Source organism: Lithobates pipiens, unplaced genomic scaffold, assembly GCF_037356315.1.
Source record: "Lithobates pipiens isolate NorthernLeopardFrog02 unplaced genomic scaffold, aLitPip1_a1.2 Scaffold_25, whole genome shotgun sequence".
NCBI classification, from domain to species: Eukaryota; Metazoa; Chordata; class Amphibia; order Anura; family Ranidae; genus Lithobates; species Lithobates pipiens.
This window is the reverse complement of record NW_027507787.1, coordinates 243,906,859-243,926,099: the sequence shown is the minus strand read 5'-3', so window position 1 is coordinate 243,926,099 and position 19,241 is coordinate 243,906,859.

The window sequence follows — 19,241 nt, the reverse complement described above, 5'->3', positions numbered from 1 at the left end:
CATTGGTGTCAGTGGGAGGAATAGTGCCCCATCATTGGTGTCATTGGGAGGAATAGTGCCTAATCATTGGTGTCAGTGGGAGCAATAGTGCCCCATCATTAGTGTCAGTGGGAGGAATAGTGCCCCATCATTGGTGTCAGTGGGAGGAATAGTGCCCCATCATTGGTGTCATTGGGAGGAATAGTGCCCCATCATTGGTGTCAGTGGGAGGAATAGTGCCCCATCATTGGTGTCATTGGGAGGAATAGTGCCCCATCATTGGTGTCAGTGGGAGGAATAGTGTCCCATCATTGGTATCAGTGGGAGGAATAGTGCCCCATCATTGGTGTCAGTGGGAGGAATAGTGCCCCATCACTGGTGTCATTGTGAGGAATAGTGCCCCATCATTGGTGTCAGTGGGAGGAATAGTGCCCCATCATTGGTATCAGTGGGAGGAATAGTGCCCCATCATTGGTATCAGTGGGAGGAATAGTGCCCCATCATTGGTATCAGTGGGAGGAATAGTGCCCCATCATTGGTGTCAGTGGGAGGAATAGTGCCTAATCATTGGTGTCAGTGGGAGGAATAGTGCCCCATCATTGGTGTCAGTGGGAGGAATAGTGCCCCATCATTAGTGTCAGTGGGAGGAATAGTGCCCCATCATTGGTGTCAGTGGGAGGAATAGTGCCCCATCATTGGTGTCATTGGGAGGAATAGTGCCCCATCATTGGTGTCAGTGGGAGGAATAGTGCCCTATCATTGGTGTCAGTGGGAGGAATAGTGCCCCATCATTGGTATCAGTGGGAGGAATAGTGCCCCATCATTGGTGTCAGTGGGAGGAATAGTGCCTCATCATTGGTGTCGGTGGGAGGAATAGTGTCTAATCATTGGTGTCAGTGGGAGGAATAGTGCCTAATCATTGGTGTCAGTGGGAGGAATAGTGCCCCATCATTGGTGTCATTGGGAGGAATAGTGCCCCATCATTGGTGTCAGTGGGAGGAATAGTGCCCCATCATTGGTGTCAGTGGGAGGAATAGTGCCCCATCATTGGTGTCAGTGGGAGGAATAGTGCCCCATCATTGGTATCAGTGGGAGGAATAGTGCCTAATCATTGGTGTCAGTGGGAGGAATAGTGCCCCATCATTGGTGTCAGTGGGAGGAATAGTGCCCCATCATTGGTGTCGGTGGGAGGAATAGTGCTTCATCATTGGTGTCAGTGGAAAGAATAGTGCCCCATCATTGTTGTCAGTGGAAGGAATAGTGCCTCATCATTGGTGTCGGTGGGAGGAATAGTGCCCCATCATTAGTGTCAGTGGGAGGAATAGTGCCCCATCATTGGTGTCAGTGGGAGGAATAGTGCCCCATCATTAGTGTCAGTGGGAGGAATAGTGCCCCATCATTGGTGTCAGTGGGAGGAATAGTGCCCCATCATTGGTGTCATTGGGAGGAATAGTGCCCCATCATTGGTGTCAGTGGGAGGAATAGTGCCCCATCACTGGTGTCATTGTGAGGAATAGTGCCCCATCATTGGTGTCAGTGGGAGGAATAGTGTCCCATCATTGGTATCAGTGGGAGGAATAGTGCCCCATCATTGGTATCAGTGGGAGGAATAGTGCCCCATCATTGGTGTCAGTGGGAGGAATAGTGCCTAATCATTGGTGTCAGTGGGAGGAATAGTGCCCCATCATTGGTGTCAGTGGGAGGAATAGTGCCCCATCATTAGTGTCAGTGGGAGGAATAGTGCCCCATCATTGGTGTCAGTGGGAGGAATAGTGTCTAATCATTGGTGTCAGTGGGAGGAATAGTGCCCCATCATTGGTGTCAGTGGGAGGAATAGTGCCCCATCATTAGTGTCAGTGGGAGGAATAGTGCCCCATCATTGGTGTCAGTGGGAGGAATAGTGCCCCATCATTGGTGTCATTGGGAGGAATAGTGCCCCATCATTGGTGTCAGTGGGAGGAATAGTGCCCCATCATTGGTGTCGGTGGGAGGAATAGTGCTTCATCATTGGTGTCAGTGGAAAGAATAGTGCCCCATCATTGTTGTCAGTGGAAGGAATAGTGCCCCATCATTGGTGTCAGTGGGAGGAATAGTGCCCCATCATTGGTGTCAGTGGAAGGAATAGTGCTCCATCATTGGTGTCAGTGGGAGGAATAGTGCCCCATCATTGGTGTCAGTGGGAGGAATAGTGCCCCATCATTGGTGTCAGTGGGAGGAATAGTGCCCCATCATTGGTGTCAGTGGGAGGAATAGTGCCCCATCATTGGTGTCATTGGGAGGAATAGTGCCCCATCATTGGTGTCAGTGGGAGGAATAGTGCCCCATCATTGGTGTCAGTGGGAGGAATAGTGCCCCATCATTGGTGTCAGTGGGAGGAATAGTGCTCCATCATTGGTGTCAGTGGGAGGAATAGTGCCTCATCATTGGTGTCGGTGGGAGGAATAGTGTCTAATCATTGGTGTCAGTGGGAGGAATAGTGCCCCATCATTGGTGTCAGTGGGAGGAATAGTGCCCCATCATTGGTGTCAGTGGGAGGAATAGTGCCTAATCATTGGTGTCAGTGGGAGGAATAGTGCCCCATCATTGGTGTCAGTGGGAGGAATAGTGCCCCATCATTAGTGTCAGTGGGAGGAATAGTGCCCCATCATTGGTGTCAGTGGGAGGAATAGTGCCCCATCATTGGTGTCATTGGGAGGAATAGTGCCCCATCATTGGTGTCAGTGGGAGGAATAGTGCCCATCATTGGTGTCAGTGGGAGGAATAGTGCCCCATCATTGGTATCAGTGGGAGGAATAGTGCCCCATCATTGGTGTCAGTGGGAGGAATAGTGCCCCATCATTGGTGTCGGTGGGAGGAATAGTGTCTAATCATTGGTGTCAGTGGGAGGAATAGTGTCCCATCATTGGTGTCAGTGAGAGGAATAGTGCCCCATCATTGGTGTCAGTGGGAGGAATAGTGCCCCATCATTGGTGTCAGTGGGAGGAATAGTGCCCCATCATTGGTATCAGTGGGAGGAATAGTGCCCCATCATTGGTGTCAGTGGGAGGAATAGTGCCCCATCATTGGTGTCGGTGGGAGGAATAGTGTCTAATCATTGGTGTCAGTGGGAGGAATAGTGCCCCATCATTGGTGTCAGTGGGAGGAATAGTGCCCCATCATTGGTGTCAGTGGGAGGAATAGTGCCCCATCATTGGTGTCAGTGGGAGGAATAGTGCCCCATCATTGGTGTCGGTGGGAGGAATAGTGTCTAATCATTGGTGTCAGTGGGAGGAATAGTGCCCCATCATTGGTGTCAGTGGAAGGAATAGTGCCCCATCATTGGTGTCGGTGGGAGGAATAGTGCTTCATCATTGGTGTCAGTGGAAAGAATAGTGCCCCATCATTGTTGTCAGTGGAAGGAATAGTGCCCCATCATTGTTGTCAGTGGAAGGAATAGTGCCCCATCATTGGTGTCAGTGGGAGGAATAGTGCCCCATCATTGGTGTCATTGTGAGGAATAGTGCCCCATCATTGGTGTCAGTGGGAGGAATAGTGTCCCATCATTGGTATCAGTGGGAGGAATAGTGCCCCATCATTGGTATCAGTGGGAGGAATAGTGCCCCATCATTGGTGTCAGTGGGAGGAATAGTGCCCCATCATTAGTGTCAGTGGGAGGAATAGTGCCCCATCATTGGTGTCAGTGGGAGGAATAGTGCCCCATCATTGGTGTCATTGTGAGGAATAGTGCCCCATCATTGGTGTCAGTGGGAGGAATAGTGTCCCATCATTGGTATCAGTGGGAGGAATAGTGCCCCATCATTGGTGTCAGTGGGAGGAATAGTGCCCCATCATTGGTGTCATTGGGAGGAATAGTGCCCCATCATTGGTGTCAGTGGGAGGAATAGTGCCCCATCATTGGTGTCATTGGGAGGAATAGTGCCCCATCATTGGTGTCAGTAGGAGGAATAGTGCCCCATCATTGGTGTCAGTGGGAGGAATAGTGCCCCAGCATTGGTGTCAGTGGGGGGAATAGTGCCCCATCATTGGTGTCAGTGGGAGGAATAGTGCCCCATCATTGGTGTCAGTGGGGGGAATAGTGCCCCATCACTGGTGTCAGTGGGAGGAATAGTGCCCCATCATTGGTGTCAGTGGGGGGAATAGTGCCCCATCACTGGTGTCAGTGGGAGGAATAGTGCCCCATCATTGGTGTCAATGGGAGCAATAGTGCCCCATCATTAGGGTCAATGGGGGATTAGTGCCCCATCACTGGTGTCATTGTGAGGAATAGTGCCCCATCATTGGTGTCAGTGAGAGGAATAGTGCCCCATCATTGGTGTCAGTAGGAGGAATAGTGCCCCATCATTGGTGTCAGTGGGAGGAATAGTGCCCCATCATTGGTGTCAGTGGGGGGAATAGTGCCCCATCATTGGTGTCAGTGGGAGGAATAGTGCCCCATCATTGGTGTCAGTGGGGGGAATAGTGCCCCATCACTGGTGTCAGTGGGAGGAATAGTGCCCCATCATTGGTGTCAATGGGAGCAATAGTGCCTCATCATTGGTGTCAGTGGGAGGAATAGTGCCCCATCATTGGTGTCATTGTGAGGAATAGTGCCCCATCATTGGTAACAGTGGGAGGAATAGTGCCCCATCATTGGTGTCAGTGGGAGGAATAGTGCCCCATCATTGGTGTCAATGGGGGATTAGTGCCCCATCACTGGTGTCATTGTGAGGAATAGTGCCCCATCATTGGTGTCAGTGGGAGGAATAGTGTCCCATCATTGGTATCAGTGGGAGGAATAGTGCCCCGTCACTGGTGTCAGTGGGAGGAATAGTGCCCCATCATTGGTGTCAGTGGGAGGAATAGTGCCCCATCATTGGTGTCAGTGGGAGGAATAGTGCCCCATCATTGGTGTCAGTGGGAGGAATAGTGCCCCATCATTGGTGTCAGTGGGAGGAATAGTGCCCCATCATTGGGGTCAATGGGGGATTAGTGCCCCATCACTGGTGTCATTGTGAGGAATAGTGCCCCATCATTGGTGTCAGTGGGAGGAATAGTGTCCCATCATTGGTATCAGCGGGAGGAATAGTGCCCCATCATTGGTGTCAGTGGAAAGAATAGTGCCCCATCATTGTTGTCAGTGGAAGGAATAGTGCCCCATCACTGGTGTCATTGTGAGGAATAGTGCCCCATCATTGGTGTCAGTGAGAGGAATAGTGCCCCATCTTTGGTGTCAGTGGGAGGAATAGTGCCCCATCATTGGTGTCAGTGGGAGGAATAGTGCCCCATCATTGGTGTCAGTGGGAGGAATAGTGCCCCATCATTGGTGTCGGTGGGAGGAATAGTGCTTCATCATTGGTGTCAGTGGAAAGAATAGTGCCCCATCGTTAGTGTCAGTGGGAGGAATAGTGCCCCATCATTGGTGTCGGTGGGAGGAATAGTGCCCCATCATTGGTGTCAGTGGGAGGAATAGTGCCCCATCATTGGTGTCAGTGGGAGGAATAGTGCCCCATCATTGGTGTCAGTGGAAGGAATAGTGCCCCATCATTGGTGTCGGTGGGAGGAATAGTGCTTCATCATTGGTGTCAGTGGAAAGAATAGTGCCCCATCATTGTTGTCAGTGGAAGGAATAGTGCCCCATCATTGTTGTCAGTGGAAGGAATAGTGCCCCATCATTGGTGTCAGTGGGAGGAATAGTGCCCCATCATTGGTGTCATTGTGAGGAATAGTGCCCCATCATTGGTGTCAGTGGGAGGAATAGTGTCCCATCATTGGTATCAGTGGGAGGAATAGTGCCCCATCATTGGTATCAGTGGGAGGAATAGTGCCCCATCATTGGTGTCATTGGGAGGAATAGTGCCCCATCATTGGTGTCATTGGGAGGAATAGTGCCCCATCATTGGTGTCAGTGGGAGGAATAGTGCCCCATCATTGGTGTCATTGGGAGGAATAGTGCCCCATCATTGGTGTCAGTAGGAGGAATAGTGCCCCATCATTGGTGTCAGTGGGAGGAATAGTGCCCCATCATTGGTGTCAGTGGGGGGAATAGTGCCCCATCATTGGTGTCAGTGGGAGGAATAGTGCCCCATCATTGGTGTCAGTGGGGGGAATAGTGCCCCATCACTGGTGTCAGTGGGAGGAATAGTGCCCCATCATTGGTGTCAATGGGAGCAATAGTGCCTCATCATTGGTGTCAGTGGGAGGAATAGTGCCCCATCATTGGTGTCATTGTGAGGAATAGTGCCCCATCATTGGTGTCAGTGGGAGGAATAGTGCCCCATCATTGGTGTCAGTGGGAGGAATAGTGCCCCATCATTGGTGTCAATGGGGGATTAGTGCCCCATCACTGGTGTCATTGTGAGGAATAGTGCCCCATCATTGGTGTCAGTGGGAGGAATAGTGTCCCATCATTGGTATCAGTGGGAGGAATAGTGCCCCATCACTGGTGTCAGTGGGAGGAATAGTGCCCCATCATTGGTGTCAATGGGAGCAATAGTGCCCCATCATTGGTGTCAGTGGGAGGAATAGTGCCTAATCATTGGTGTCAGTGGGAGGAATAGTGTCCCATCATTGGTATCAGTGGGAGGAATAGTGCCCCATCACTGGTGTCAGTGGGAGGAATAGTGCCCCATCATTGGTGTCAATGGGAGCAATAGTGCCTCATCACTGGTGTCAGTGGGAGGAATAGTGCCCCATCATTGGTGTCAGTGGGAGGAATAGTGCCCCATCATTGGTATCAGTGGGAGGAATAGTGCCCCATCATTGGTATCAGTGGGAGGAATAGTGCCCCATCATTGGTATCAGTGGGAGGAATAGTGCCCCATCATTGGTGTCAGTGGGAGGAATAGTGCCTAATCATTGGTGTCAGTGGGAGGAATAGTGCCCCATCATTGGTGTCAGTGGGAGGAATAGTGCCCCATCATTAGTGTCAGTGGGAGGAATAGTGCCCCATCATTGGTGTCAGTGGGAGGAATAGTGCCCCATCATTGGTGTCATTGGGAGGAATAGTGCCCCATCATTGGTGTCAGTGGGAGGAATAGTGCCCCATCATTGGTGTCAGTGGGAGGAATAGTGCCCCATCATTGGTGTCATTGGGAGGAATAGTGCCCCATCATTGGTGTCAGTGGGAGGAATAGTGCTTCATCATTGGTGTCAGTGGAAAGAATAGTGCCCCATCATTGGTGTCATTGGGAGGAATAGTGCCCCATCATTGGTGTCAGTGGGAGGAATAGTGCCCCATCATTGGTGTCAGTGGGAGGAATAGTGCCCCATCATTGGTGTCAGTGGGAGGAATAGTGCCCCATCATTGGTGTCAGTGGGAGGAATAGTGCCCCATCATTGGTGTCAGTGGGAGGAATAGTGCCTAATCATTGGTGTTAGTGGGAGGAATAGTGCCCCATCATTGGTGTCAGTGGGAGGAATAGTGCCCCATCGTTAGTGTCAGTGGGAGGAATAGTGCCCCATCATTGGTGTCGGTGGGAGGAATAGTGTCTAATCATTGGTGTCAGTGGGAGGAATAGTGCCCCATCATTGGTGTCAGTGGGAGGAATAGTGCCCCATCATTGGTGTCAGTGGGAGGAATAGTGCCCCATCATTGGTGTCGGTGGGAGGAATAGTGCTTCATCATTGGTGTCAGTGGAAAGAATAGTGCCCCATCATTGTTGTCAGTGGAAGGAATAGTGCCCCATCATTGGTGTCAGTGGAAGGAATAGTGCCTAATCATTGGTGTCATTGGGAGGAATAGTGCCCCATCATTGGTGTCAGTGGGAGGAATAGTGCCCCATCATTGGTGTCAGTGGGAGGAATAGTGCCCCATCACTGGTGTCATTGTGAGGAATAGTGCCCCATCATTGGTGTCAGTGGGAGGAATAGTGTCCCATCATTGGTATCAGTGGGAGGAATAGTGCCCCATCATTGGTATCAGTGGGAGGAATAGTGCCCCATCATTGGGAGGAATAGTGCCCCATCATTGGTGTCATTGGGAGGAATAGTGCCCCATCATTGGTGTCAGTGGGAGGAATAGTGCCCCATCATTGGTGTCATTGGGAGGAATAGTGCCCCATCATTGGTGTCAGTAGGAGGAATAGTGCCCCATCATTGGTGTCAGTGGGAGGAATAGTGCCCCATCATTGGTGTCAGTGGGAGGAATAGTGCCCCATCATTGGGGTCAATGGGGGATTAGTGCCCCATCACTGGTGTCATTGTGAAGAATAGTGCCCCATCATTGGTGTCAGTGGGAGGAATAGTGCCCCATCATTGGTATCAGTGGGAGGAATAGTGCCCCATCATTGGTATCAGTGGGGGGAATAGTGCCCCATCACTGGTGTCAGTGGGAGGAATAGTGCCCCATCATTGGTGTCAATGGGAGCAATAGTGCCCCATCATTGGTGTCAGTGGGAGGAATAGTGCCCCATCATTGGTGTCAGTGGGAGGAATAGTGCCCCATCATTGGGGTCAATGGGGGATTAGTGCCCCATCACTGGTGTCATTGTGAGGAATAGTGCCCCATCATTGGTGTCAGTGGGAGGAATAGTGCCCCATCATTGGTATCAGTGGGAGGAATAGTGCCCCATCATTGCTGTCAGTGGGAGGAATAGTGCCTAATCATTGGTGTCAGTGGGAGGAATAGTGCCCCATCATTGGTGTCAGTGGGAGGAATAGTGCCCCATCATTGGTGTCAGTGGGAGGAATAGTGCCCCATCATTGGTGTCGGTGGGAGGAATAGTGCCTAATCATTGGTGTCAGTGGGGGGAATAGTGTCCCATCATTGGTATCAGTGGGAGGAATAGTGCCCCATCATTGGTGTCGGTGGGAGGAATAGTGTCTAATCATTGGTGTCAGTGGGAGGAATAGTGCCTAATCATTGGTGTCAGTGGGAGGAATAGTGCCTAATCATTGGTGTCAGTGGGAGGAATAGTGCCCCATCATTGCTGTCAGTGGGAGGAATAGTGCCCCATCATTGGTGTCGGTGGGAGGAATAGTGTCTAATCATTGGTGTCAGTGGGAGGAATAGTGCCCCATCATTGGTGTCAGTGGGAGGAATAGTGCCCCATCATTGGTGTCAGTGGGAGGAATAGTGCCTAATCATTGGTGTCAGTGGGAGGAATAGTGCCTAATCATTGGTGTCAGTGGGAGGAATAGTGCCCCATCATTGGTGTCAGTGGGAGGAATAGTGCCTAATCATTGGTGTCAGTGGGAGGAATAGTGCCCCATCATTGGTGTCAGTGGGAGGAATAGTGCCCCATCATTGGTGTCGGTGGGAGGAATAGTGCTTCATCATTGGTGTCAGTGGAAAGAATAGTGCCCCATCATTGTTGTCAGTGGAAGGAATAGTGCCCCATCATTGGTGTCAGTGGAAGGAATAGTGCTCCATCATTGGTGTCAGTGGGAGGAATAGTGCCCCATCATTGGTGTCAGTGGGAGGAATAGTGCCCCATCATTGGTGTCAGTGGGAGGAATAGTGCCCCATCATTGGTGTCAGTGGGAGGAATAGTGCCCCATCATTGGGAGGAATAGTGCCCCATCATTGGTGTCAGTGGGAGGAATAGTGCCCCATCATTGGTGTCAGTGGGAGGAATAGTGCCCCATCATTGGTCTCAGTGGGAGGAATAGTGCCCCATCATTGGTGTCGGTGGGAGGAATAGTGTCTAATCATTGGTGTCAGTGGGAGGAATAGTGCCCCATCATTGGTGTCAGTGGGAGGAATAGTGCCCCATCATTGGTGTCAGTGGGAGGAATAGTGCCCCATCATTGGTGTCAGTGGGAGGAATAGTGCCCCATCATTGGTGTCGGTGGGAGGAATAGTGCCTCATCATTGGTGTCGGTGGGAGGAATAGTGTCTAATCATTGGTGTCAGTGGGAGGAATAGTGCCCCATCATTGGTGTCAGTGGGAGGAATAGTGCCCCATCATTGGTGTCAGTGGGAGGAATAGTGCCTAATCATTGGTGTCAGTGGGAGGAATAGTGCCCCATCATTGGTGTCAGTGGGAGGAATAGTGCCCCATCATTGGTGTCGGTGGGAGGAATAGTGTCTAATCATTGGTGTCAGTGGGAGGAATAGTGCCCCATCATTGGTGTCAGTGGGAGGAATAGTGCCCCATCATTGGTGTCAGTGGGAGGAATAGTGCCTAATCATTGGTGTCAGTGGGAGGAATAGTGCCCCATCATTGGTGTCAGTGGGAGGAATAGTGCCCCATCATTGGTGTCGGTGGGAGGAATAGTGCTTCATCATTGGTGTCAGTGGAAAGAATAGTGCCCCATCATTGTTGTCAGTGGAAGGAATAGTGCCCCATCATTGGTGTCAGTGGAAGGAATAGTGCTCCATCATTGGTGTCAGTGGGAGGAATAGTGCCCCATCATTGGTGTCAGTGGGAGGAATAGTGCCCCATCATTGGTGTCAGTGGGAGGAATAGTGCCCCATCATTGGTGTCAGTGGGAGGAATAGTGCCCCATCATTGGTGTCATTGGGAGGAATAGTGCCCCATCATTGGTGTCAGTGGGAGGAATAGTGCCCCATCATTGGTGTCAGTGGGAGGAATAGTGCCCCATCATTGGTGTCAGTGGGAGGAATAGTGCCCTATCATTGGTATCAGTGGGAGGAATAGTGCCTAATCATTGGTGTCAGTGGGAGGAATAGTGCCCCATCATTGGTGTCAGTGGGAGGAATAGTGCCCCATCATTAGTGTCAGTGGGAGGAATAGTGCCCCATCATTGGTGTCAGTGGGAGGAATAGTGCCCCATCATTGGTGTCATTGGAAGGAATAGTGCCCCATCATTGGTGTCAGTGGGAGGAATAGTGCCCCATCATTGGTGTCAGTGGGAGGAATAGTGCCCCATCATTGGTGTCAGTGGGAGGAATAGTGCCCCATCATTGGTGTCATTGGGAGGAATAGTGCCCCATCATTGGTGTCAGTGGGAGGAATAGTGCCCCATCATTGGTGTCATTGGGAGGAATAGTGCCCCATCATTGGTGTCAGTGGGAGGAATAGTGCCCCATCATTGGTGTCAGTGGGAGGAATAGTGCCCCATCATTGGTGTCATTGGGAGGAATAGTGTCCCATCATTGGTGTCAGTGGGAGGAATAGTGTCCCATCATTGGTATCAGTGGGAGGAATAGTGCCCCATCATTGGTGTCAGTGGGAGGAATAGTGCCCCATCATTGGTGTCAGTGGGAGGAATAGTGCCCCATCATTGGTGTCAGTGGGAGGAATAGTGTCCCATCATTGGTATCAGTGGGAGGAATAGTGCCCCATCATTGGTGTCAGTGGGAGGAATAGTGCCCCATCATTGGTGTCAGTGGGAGGAATAGTGCCCCATCATTGGTATCAGTGGGAGGAATAGTGCCCCATCATTGGTGTCAGTGGGAGGAATAGTGCCTCATCATTGGTGTCGGTGGGAGGAATAGTGTCTAATCATTGGTGTCAGTGGGAGGAATAGTGCCTAATCATTGGTGTCAGTGGGAGGAATAGTGCCCCATCATTGGTGTCAGTGGGAGGAATAGTGCCCCATCATTAGTGTCAGTGGGAGGAATAGTGCCCCATCATTGGTGTCAGTGGGAGGAATAGTGCCCCATCATTGGTGTCATTGGGAGGAATAGTGCCCCATCATTGGTGTCAGTGGGAGGAATAGTGCCCCATCACTGGTGTCATTGTGAGGAATAGTGCCCCATCATTGGTGTCAGTGGGAGGAATAGTGTCCCATCATTGGTATCAGTGGGAGGAATAGTGCCCCATCATTGGTATCAGTGGGAGGAATAGTGCCCCATCATTGGTGTCAGTGGGAGGAATAGTGCCTAATCATTGGTGTCAGTGGGAGGAATAGTGCCCCATCATTGGTGTCAGTGGGAGGAATAGTGCCCCATCATTAGTGTCAGTGGGAGGAATAGTGCCCCATCATTGGTGTCAGTGGGAGGAATAGTGCCCCATCATTGGTGTCATTGGGAGGAATAGTGCCCCATCATTGGTGTCAGTGGGAGGAATAGTGCCCCATCATTGGTGTCAGTGGGAGGAATAGTGCCCCATCATTGGTATCAGTGGGAGGAATAGTGCCCCATCATTGGTGTCAGTGGGAGGAATAGTGCCTCATCATTGGTGTCGGTGGGAGGAATAGTGTCTAATCATTGGTGTCAGTGGGAGGAATAGTGCCCCATCATTGGTGTCAGTGGGAGGAATAGTGCCCCATCATTGGTGTCAGTGGGAGGAATAGTGCCCCATCATTGGTATCAGTGGGAGGAATAGTGCCTAATCATTGGTGTCAGTGGGAGGAATAGTGCCCCATCATTGGTGTCAGTGGGAGGAATAGTGCCCCATCATTGGTGTCGGTGGGAGGAATAGTGCCCCATCATTGGTGTCAGTGGAAAGAATAGTGCCCCATCATTGTTGTCAGTGGAAGGAATAGTGCTCCATCATTGGTGTCAGTGGGAGGAATGGTGTCCCATCATTGGTGTCAGTGGGAGGAATAGTGCCCCATCATTGGTGTCATTGGGAGGAATAGTGCCCCATCATTGGTATCAGTGGGAGGAATAGTGCCCCATCATTGGTGTCAGTGGGAGGAATAGTGCCCCATCATTGGTATCAGTGGGAGGAATAGTGCCCCATCATTGGTGTCAGTGGGAGGAATAGTGCCTCATCATTGGTGTCGGTGGGAGGAATAGTGCCCCATCATTAGTGTCAGTGGGAGGAATAGTGCCCCATCATTGGTGTCAGTGGGAGGAATAGTGCCCCATCATTAGTGTCAGTGGGAGGAATAGTGCCCCATCATTGGTGTCAGTGGGAGGAATAGTGCCCCATCATTGGTGTCATTGGGAGGAATAGTGCCCCATCATTGGTGTCAGTGGGAGGAATAGTGCCCCATCACTGGTGTCATTGTGAGGAATAGTGCCCCATCATTGGTGTCAGTGGGAGGAATAGTGTCCCATCATTGGTATCAGTGGGAGGAATAGTGCCCCATCATTGGTATCAGTGGGAGGAATAGTGCCCCATCATTGGTGTCAGTGGGAGGAATAGTGCCTAATCATTGGTGTCAGTGGGAGGAATAGTGCCCCATCATTGGTGTCAGTGGGAGGAATAGTGCCCCATCATTAGTGTCAGTGGGAGGAATAGTGCCCCATCATTGGTGTCAGTGGGAGGAATAGTGCCCCATCATTAGTGTCAGTGGGAGGAATAGTGCCCCATCATTGGTGTCAGTGGGAGGAATAGTGCCCCATCATTGGTGTCATTGGGAGGAATAGTGCCCCATCATTGGTGTCAGTGGGAGGAATAGTGCCCCATCATTGGTGTCAGTGGGAGGAATAGTGCCCCATCATTGGTATCAGTGGGAGGAATAGTGCCCCATCATTGGTGTCAGTGGGAGGAATAGTGCCTCATCATTGGTGTCGGTGGGAGGAATAGTGTCTAATCATTGGTGTCAGTGGGAGGAATAGTGCCCCATCATTGGTGTCAGTGGGAGGAATAGTGCCCCATCATTGGTGTCAGTGGGAGGAATAGTGCCCCATCATTGGTATCAGTGGGAGGAATAGTGCCTAATCATTGGTGTCAGTGGGAGGAATAGTGCCCCATCATTGGTGTCAGTGGGAGGAATAGTGCCCCATCATTGGTGTCGGTGGGAGGAATAGTGCCCCATCATTGGTGTCAGTGGAAAGAATAGTGCCCCATCATTGTTGTCAGTGGAAGGAATAGTGCTCCATCATTGGTGTCAGTGGGAGGAATGGTGTCCCATCATTGGTGTCAGTGGGAGGAATAGTGCCCCATCATTGGTGTCATTGGGAGGAATAGTGCCCCATCATTGGTATCAGTGGGAGGAATAGTGCCCCATCATTGGTGTCAGTGGGAGGAATAGTGCCCCATCATTGGTATCAGTGGGAGGAATAGTGCCCCATCATTGGTGTCAGTGGGAGGAATAGTGCCTCATCATTGGTGTCGGTGGGAGGAATAGTGCCCCATCATTAGTGTCAGTGGGAGGAATAGTGCCCCATCATTGGTGTCAGTGGGAGGAATAGTGCCCCATCATTAGTGTCAGTGGGAGGAATAGTGCCCCATCATTGGTGTCAGTGGGAGGAATAGTGCCCCATCATTGGTGTCATTGGGAGGAATAGTGCCCCATCATTGGTGTCAGTGGGAGGAATAGTGCCCCATCACTGGTGTCATTGTGAGGAATAGTGCCCCATCATTGGTGTCAGTGGGAGGAATAGTGTCCCATCATTGGTATCAGTGGGAGGAATAGTGCCCCATCATTGGTATCAGTGGGAGGAATAGTGCCCCATCATTGGTGTCAGTGGGAGGAATAGTGCCTAATCATTGGTGTCAGTGGGAGGAATAGTGCCCCATCATTGGTGTCAGTGGGAGGAATAGTGCCCCATCATTAGTGTCAGTGGGAGGAATAGTGCCCCATCATTGGTGTCAGTGGGAGGAATAGTGCCCCATCATTGGTGTCATTGGGAGGAATAGTGCCTAATCATTGGTGTCAGTGGGAGGAATAGTGCCCCATCATTAGTGTCAGTGGGAGGAATAGTGCCCCATCATTGGTGTCAGTGGGAGGAATAGTGCCCCATCATTGGTGTCATTGGGAGGAATAGTGCCCCATCATTGGTGTCAGTGGGAGGAATAGTGCCCCATCATTGGTGTCATTGGGAGGAATAGTGCCCCATCATTGGTGTCAGTGGGAGGAATAGTGCCCCATCACTGGTGTCATTGTGAGGAATAGTGCCCCATCATTGGTGTCAGTGGGAGGAATAGTGTCCCATCATTGGTATCAGTGGGAGGAATAGTGCCCCATCATTGGTATCAGTGGGAGGAATAGTGCCCCATCATTGGTGTCAGTGGGAGGAATAGTGCCTAATCATTGGTGTCAGTGGGAGGAATAGTGCCCCATCATTGGTGTCAGTGGGAGGAATAGTGCCCCATCATTAGTGTCAGTGGGAGGAATAGTGCCCCATCATTGGTGTCAGTGGGAGGAATAGTGCCCCATCATTGGTGTCATTGGGAGGAATAGTGCCCCATCATTGGTGTCAGTGGGAGGAATAGTGCCCCATCACTGGTGTCATTGTGAGGAATAGTGCCCCATCATTGGTGTCAGTGGGAGGAATAGTGTCCCATCATTGGTATCAGTGGGAGGAATAGTGCCCCATCATTGGTATCAGTGGGAGGAATAGTGCCCCATCATTGGTGTCAGTGGGAGGAATAGTGCCTAATCATTGGTGTCAGTGGGAGGAATAGTGCCCCATCATTGGTGTCAGTGGGAGGAATAGTGCCCCATCATTAGTGTCAGTGGGAGGAATAGTGCCCCATCATTGGTGTCAGTGGGAGGAATAGTGCCCCATCATTGGTGTCATTGGGAGGAATAGTGCCTAATCATTGGTGTCAGTGGGAGGAATAGTGCCCCATCATTAGTGTCAGTGGGAGGAATAGTGCCCCATCATTGGTGTCAGTGGGAGGAATAGTGCCCCATCATTGGTGTCATTGGGAGGAATAGTGCCCCATCATTGGTGTCAGTGGGAGGAATAGTGCCCCATCACTGGTGTCATTGTGAGGAATAGTGCCCCATCATTGGTGTCAGTGGGAGGAATAGTGTCCCATCATTGGTATCAGTGGGAGGAATAGTGCCCCATCATTGGTATCAGTGGGAGGAATAGTGCCCCATCATTGGTGTCAGTGGGAGGAATAGTGCCTAATCATTGGTGTCAGTGGGAGGAATAGTGCCCCATCATTGGTGTCAGTGGGAGGAATAGTGCCCCATCATTAGTGTCAGTGGGAGGAATAGTGCCCCATCATTGGTGTCAGTGGGAGGAATAGTGCCCCATCATTGGTATCAGTGGGAGGAATAGTGCCCCATCATTGGTGTCATTGGGAGGAATAGTGCCCCATCATTGGTGTCAGTGGGAGGAATAGTGCCCCATCATTGGTGTCATTGGGAGGAATAGTGCCCCATCATTGGTGTCAGTGGGAGGAATAGTGCCCCATCATTGGTGTCAGTGGGAGGAATAGTGCCCCATCATTGGTGTCAGTGGGAGGAATAGTGCTCCATCATTGGTGTCAGTGGGAGGAATAGTGCCTCATCATTGGTGTCGGTGGGAGGAATAGTGTCTAATCATTGGTGTCAGTGGGAGGAATAGTGCCCCATCATTGGTGTCAGTGGGAGGAATAGTGCCCCATCATTGGTGTCAGTGGGAGGAATAGTGCCTAATCATTGGTGTCAGTGGGAGGAATAGTGCCCCATCATTGGTGTCAGTGGGAGGAATAGTGCCCCATCATTAGTGTCAGTGGGAGGAATAGTGCCCCATCATTGGTGTCAGTGGGAGGAATAGTGCCCCATCATTGGTGTCATTGGGAGGAATAGTGCCCCATCATTGGTGTCAGTGGGAGGAATAGTGCCCATCATTGGTGTCAGTGGGAGGAATAGTGCCCCATCATTGGTATCAGTGGGAGGAATAGTGCCCCATCATTGGTGTCAGTGGGAGGAATAGTGCCCCATCATTGGTGTCGGTGGGAGGAATAGTGTCTAATCATTGGTGTCAGTGGGAGGAATAGTGTCCCATCATTGGTGTCAGTGAGAGGAATAGTGCCCCATCATTGGTGTCAGTGGGAGGAATAGTGCCCCATCATTGGTGTCAGTGGGAGGAATAGTGCCCCATCATTGGTATCAGTGGGAGGAATAGTGCCCCATCATTGGTGTCAGTGGGAGGAATAGTGCCCCATCATTGGTGTCGGTGGGAGGAATAGTGTCTAATCATTGGTGTCAGTGGGAGGAATAGTGCCCCATCATTGGTGTCAGTGGGAGGAATAGTGCCCCATCATTGGTGTCAGTGGGAGGAATAGTGCCCCATCATTGGTGTCAGTGGGAGGAATAGTGCCCCATCATTGGTGTCGGTGGGAGGAATAGTGTCTAATCATTGGTGTCAGTGGGAGGAATAGTGCCCCATCATTGGTGTCAGTGGAAGGAATAGTGCCCCATCATTGGTGTCGGTGGGAGGAATAGTGCTTCATCATTGGTGTCAGTGGAAAGAATAGTGCCCCATCATTGTTGTCAGTGGAAGGAATAGTGCCCCATCATTGTTGTCAGTGGAAGGAATAGTGCCCCATCATTGGTGTCAGTGGGAGGAATAGTGCCCCATCATTGGTGTCATTGTGAGGAATAGTGCCCCATCATTGGTGTCAGTGGGAGGAATAGTGTCCCATCATTGGTATCAGTGGGAGGAATAGTGCCCCATCATTGGTATCAGTGGGAGGAATAGTGCCCCATCATTGGTGTCAGTGGGAGGAATAGTGCCCCATCATTAGTGTCAGTGGGAGGAATAGTGCCCCATCATTGGTGTCAGTGGGAGGAATAGTGCCCCATCATTGGTGTCATTGTGAGGAATAGTGCCCCATCATTGGTGTCAGTGGGAGGAATAGTGTCCCATCATTGGTATCAGTGGGAGGAATAGTGCCCCATCATTGGTGTCAGTGGGAGGAATAGTGCCCCATCATTGGTGTCATTGGGAGGAATAGTGCCCCATCATTGGTGTCAGTGGGAGGAATAGTGCCCCATCATTGGTGTCATTGGGAGGAATAGTGCCCCATCATTGGTGTCAGTAGGAGGAATAGTGCCCCATCATTGGTGTCAGTGGGAGGAATAGTGCCCCAGCATTGGTGTCAGTGGGGGGAATAGTGCCCCATCATTGGTGTCAGTGGGAGGAATAGTGCCCCATCATTGGTGTCAGTGGGGGGAATAGTGCCCCATCACTGGTGTCAGTGGGAGGAATAGTGCCCCATCATTGGTGTCAGTGGGGGGAATAGTGCCCCATCACTGGTGTCAGTGGGAGGAATAGTGCCCCATCATTGGTGTCAATGGGAGCAATAGTGCCCCATCATTAGGGTCAATGGGGGATTAGTGCCCCATCACTGGTGTCATTGTGAGGAATAGTGCCCCATCATTGGTGTCAGTGAGAGGAATAGTGCCCCATCATTGGTGTCAGTAGGAGGAATAGTGCCCCATCATTGGTGTCAGTGGGAGGAATAGTGCCCCATCATTGGTGTCAGTGGGGGGAATAGTGCCCCATCATTGGTGTCAGTGGGAGGAATAGTGCCCCATCATTGGTGTCAGTGGGGGGAATAGTGCCCCATCACTGGTGTCAGTGGGAGGAATAGTGCCCCATCATTGGTGTCAATGGGAGCAATAGTGCCTCATCATTGGTGTCAGTGGGAGGAATAGTGCCCCATCATTGGTGTCATTGTGAGGAATAGTGCCCCATCATTGGTAACAGTGGGAGGAATAGTGCCCCATCATTGGTGTCAGTGGGAGGAATAGTGCCCCATCATTGGTGTCAATGGGGGATTAGTGCCCCATCACTGGTGTCATTGTGAGGAATAGTGCCCCATCATTGGTGTCAGTGGGAGGAATAGTGTCCCATCATTGGTATCAGTGGGAGGAATAGTGCCCCGTCACTGGTGTCAGTGGGAGGAATAGTGCCCCATCATTGGTGTCAGTGGGAGGAATAGTGCCCCATCATTGGTGTCAGTGGGAGGAATAGTGCCCCATCATTGGTGTCAGTGGGAGGAATAGTGCCCCATCATTGGTGTCAGTGGGAGGAATAGTGCCCCATCATTGGGGTCAATGGGGGATTAGTGCCCCATCACTGGTGTCATTGTGAGGAATAGTGCCCCATCATTGGTGTCAGTGGGAGGAATAGTGTCCCATCATTGGTATCAGCGGGAGGAATAGTGCCCCATCATTGGTGTCAGTGGAAAGAATAGTGCCCCATCATTGTTGTCAGTGGAAGGAATAGTGCCCCATCACTGGTGTCATTGTGAGGAATAGTGCCCCATCATTGGTGTCAGTGAGAGGAATAGTGCCCCATCTTTGGTGTCAGTGGGAGGAATAGTGCCCCATCATTGGTGTCAGTGGGAGGAATAGTGCCCCATCATTGGTGTCAGTGGGAGGAATAGTGCCCCATCATTGGTGTCGGTGGGAGGAATAGTGCTTCATCATTGGTGTCAGTGGAAAGAATAGTGCCCCATCGTTAGTGTCAGTGGGAGGAATAGTGCCCCATCATTGGTGTCGGTGGGAGGAATAGTGCCCCATCATTGGTGTCAGTGGGAGGAATAGTGCCCCATCATTGGTGTCAGTGGGAGGAATAGTGCCCCATCATTGGTGTCAGTGGAAGGAATAGTGCCCCATCATTGGTGTCGGTGGGAGGAATAGTGCTTCATCATTGGTGTCAGTGGAAAGAATAGTGCCCCATCATTGTTGTCAGTGGAAGGAATAGTGCCCCATCATTGTTGTCAGTGGAAGGAATAGTGCCCCATCATTGG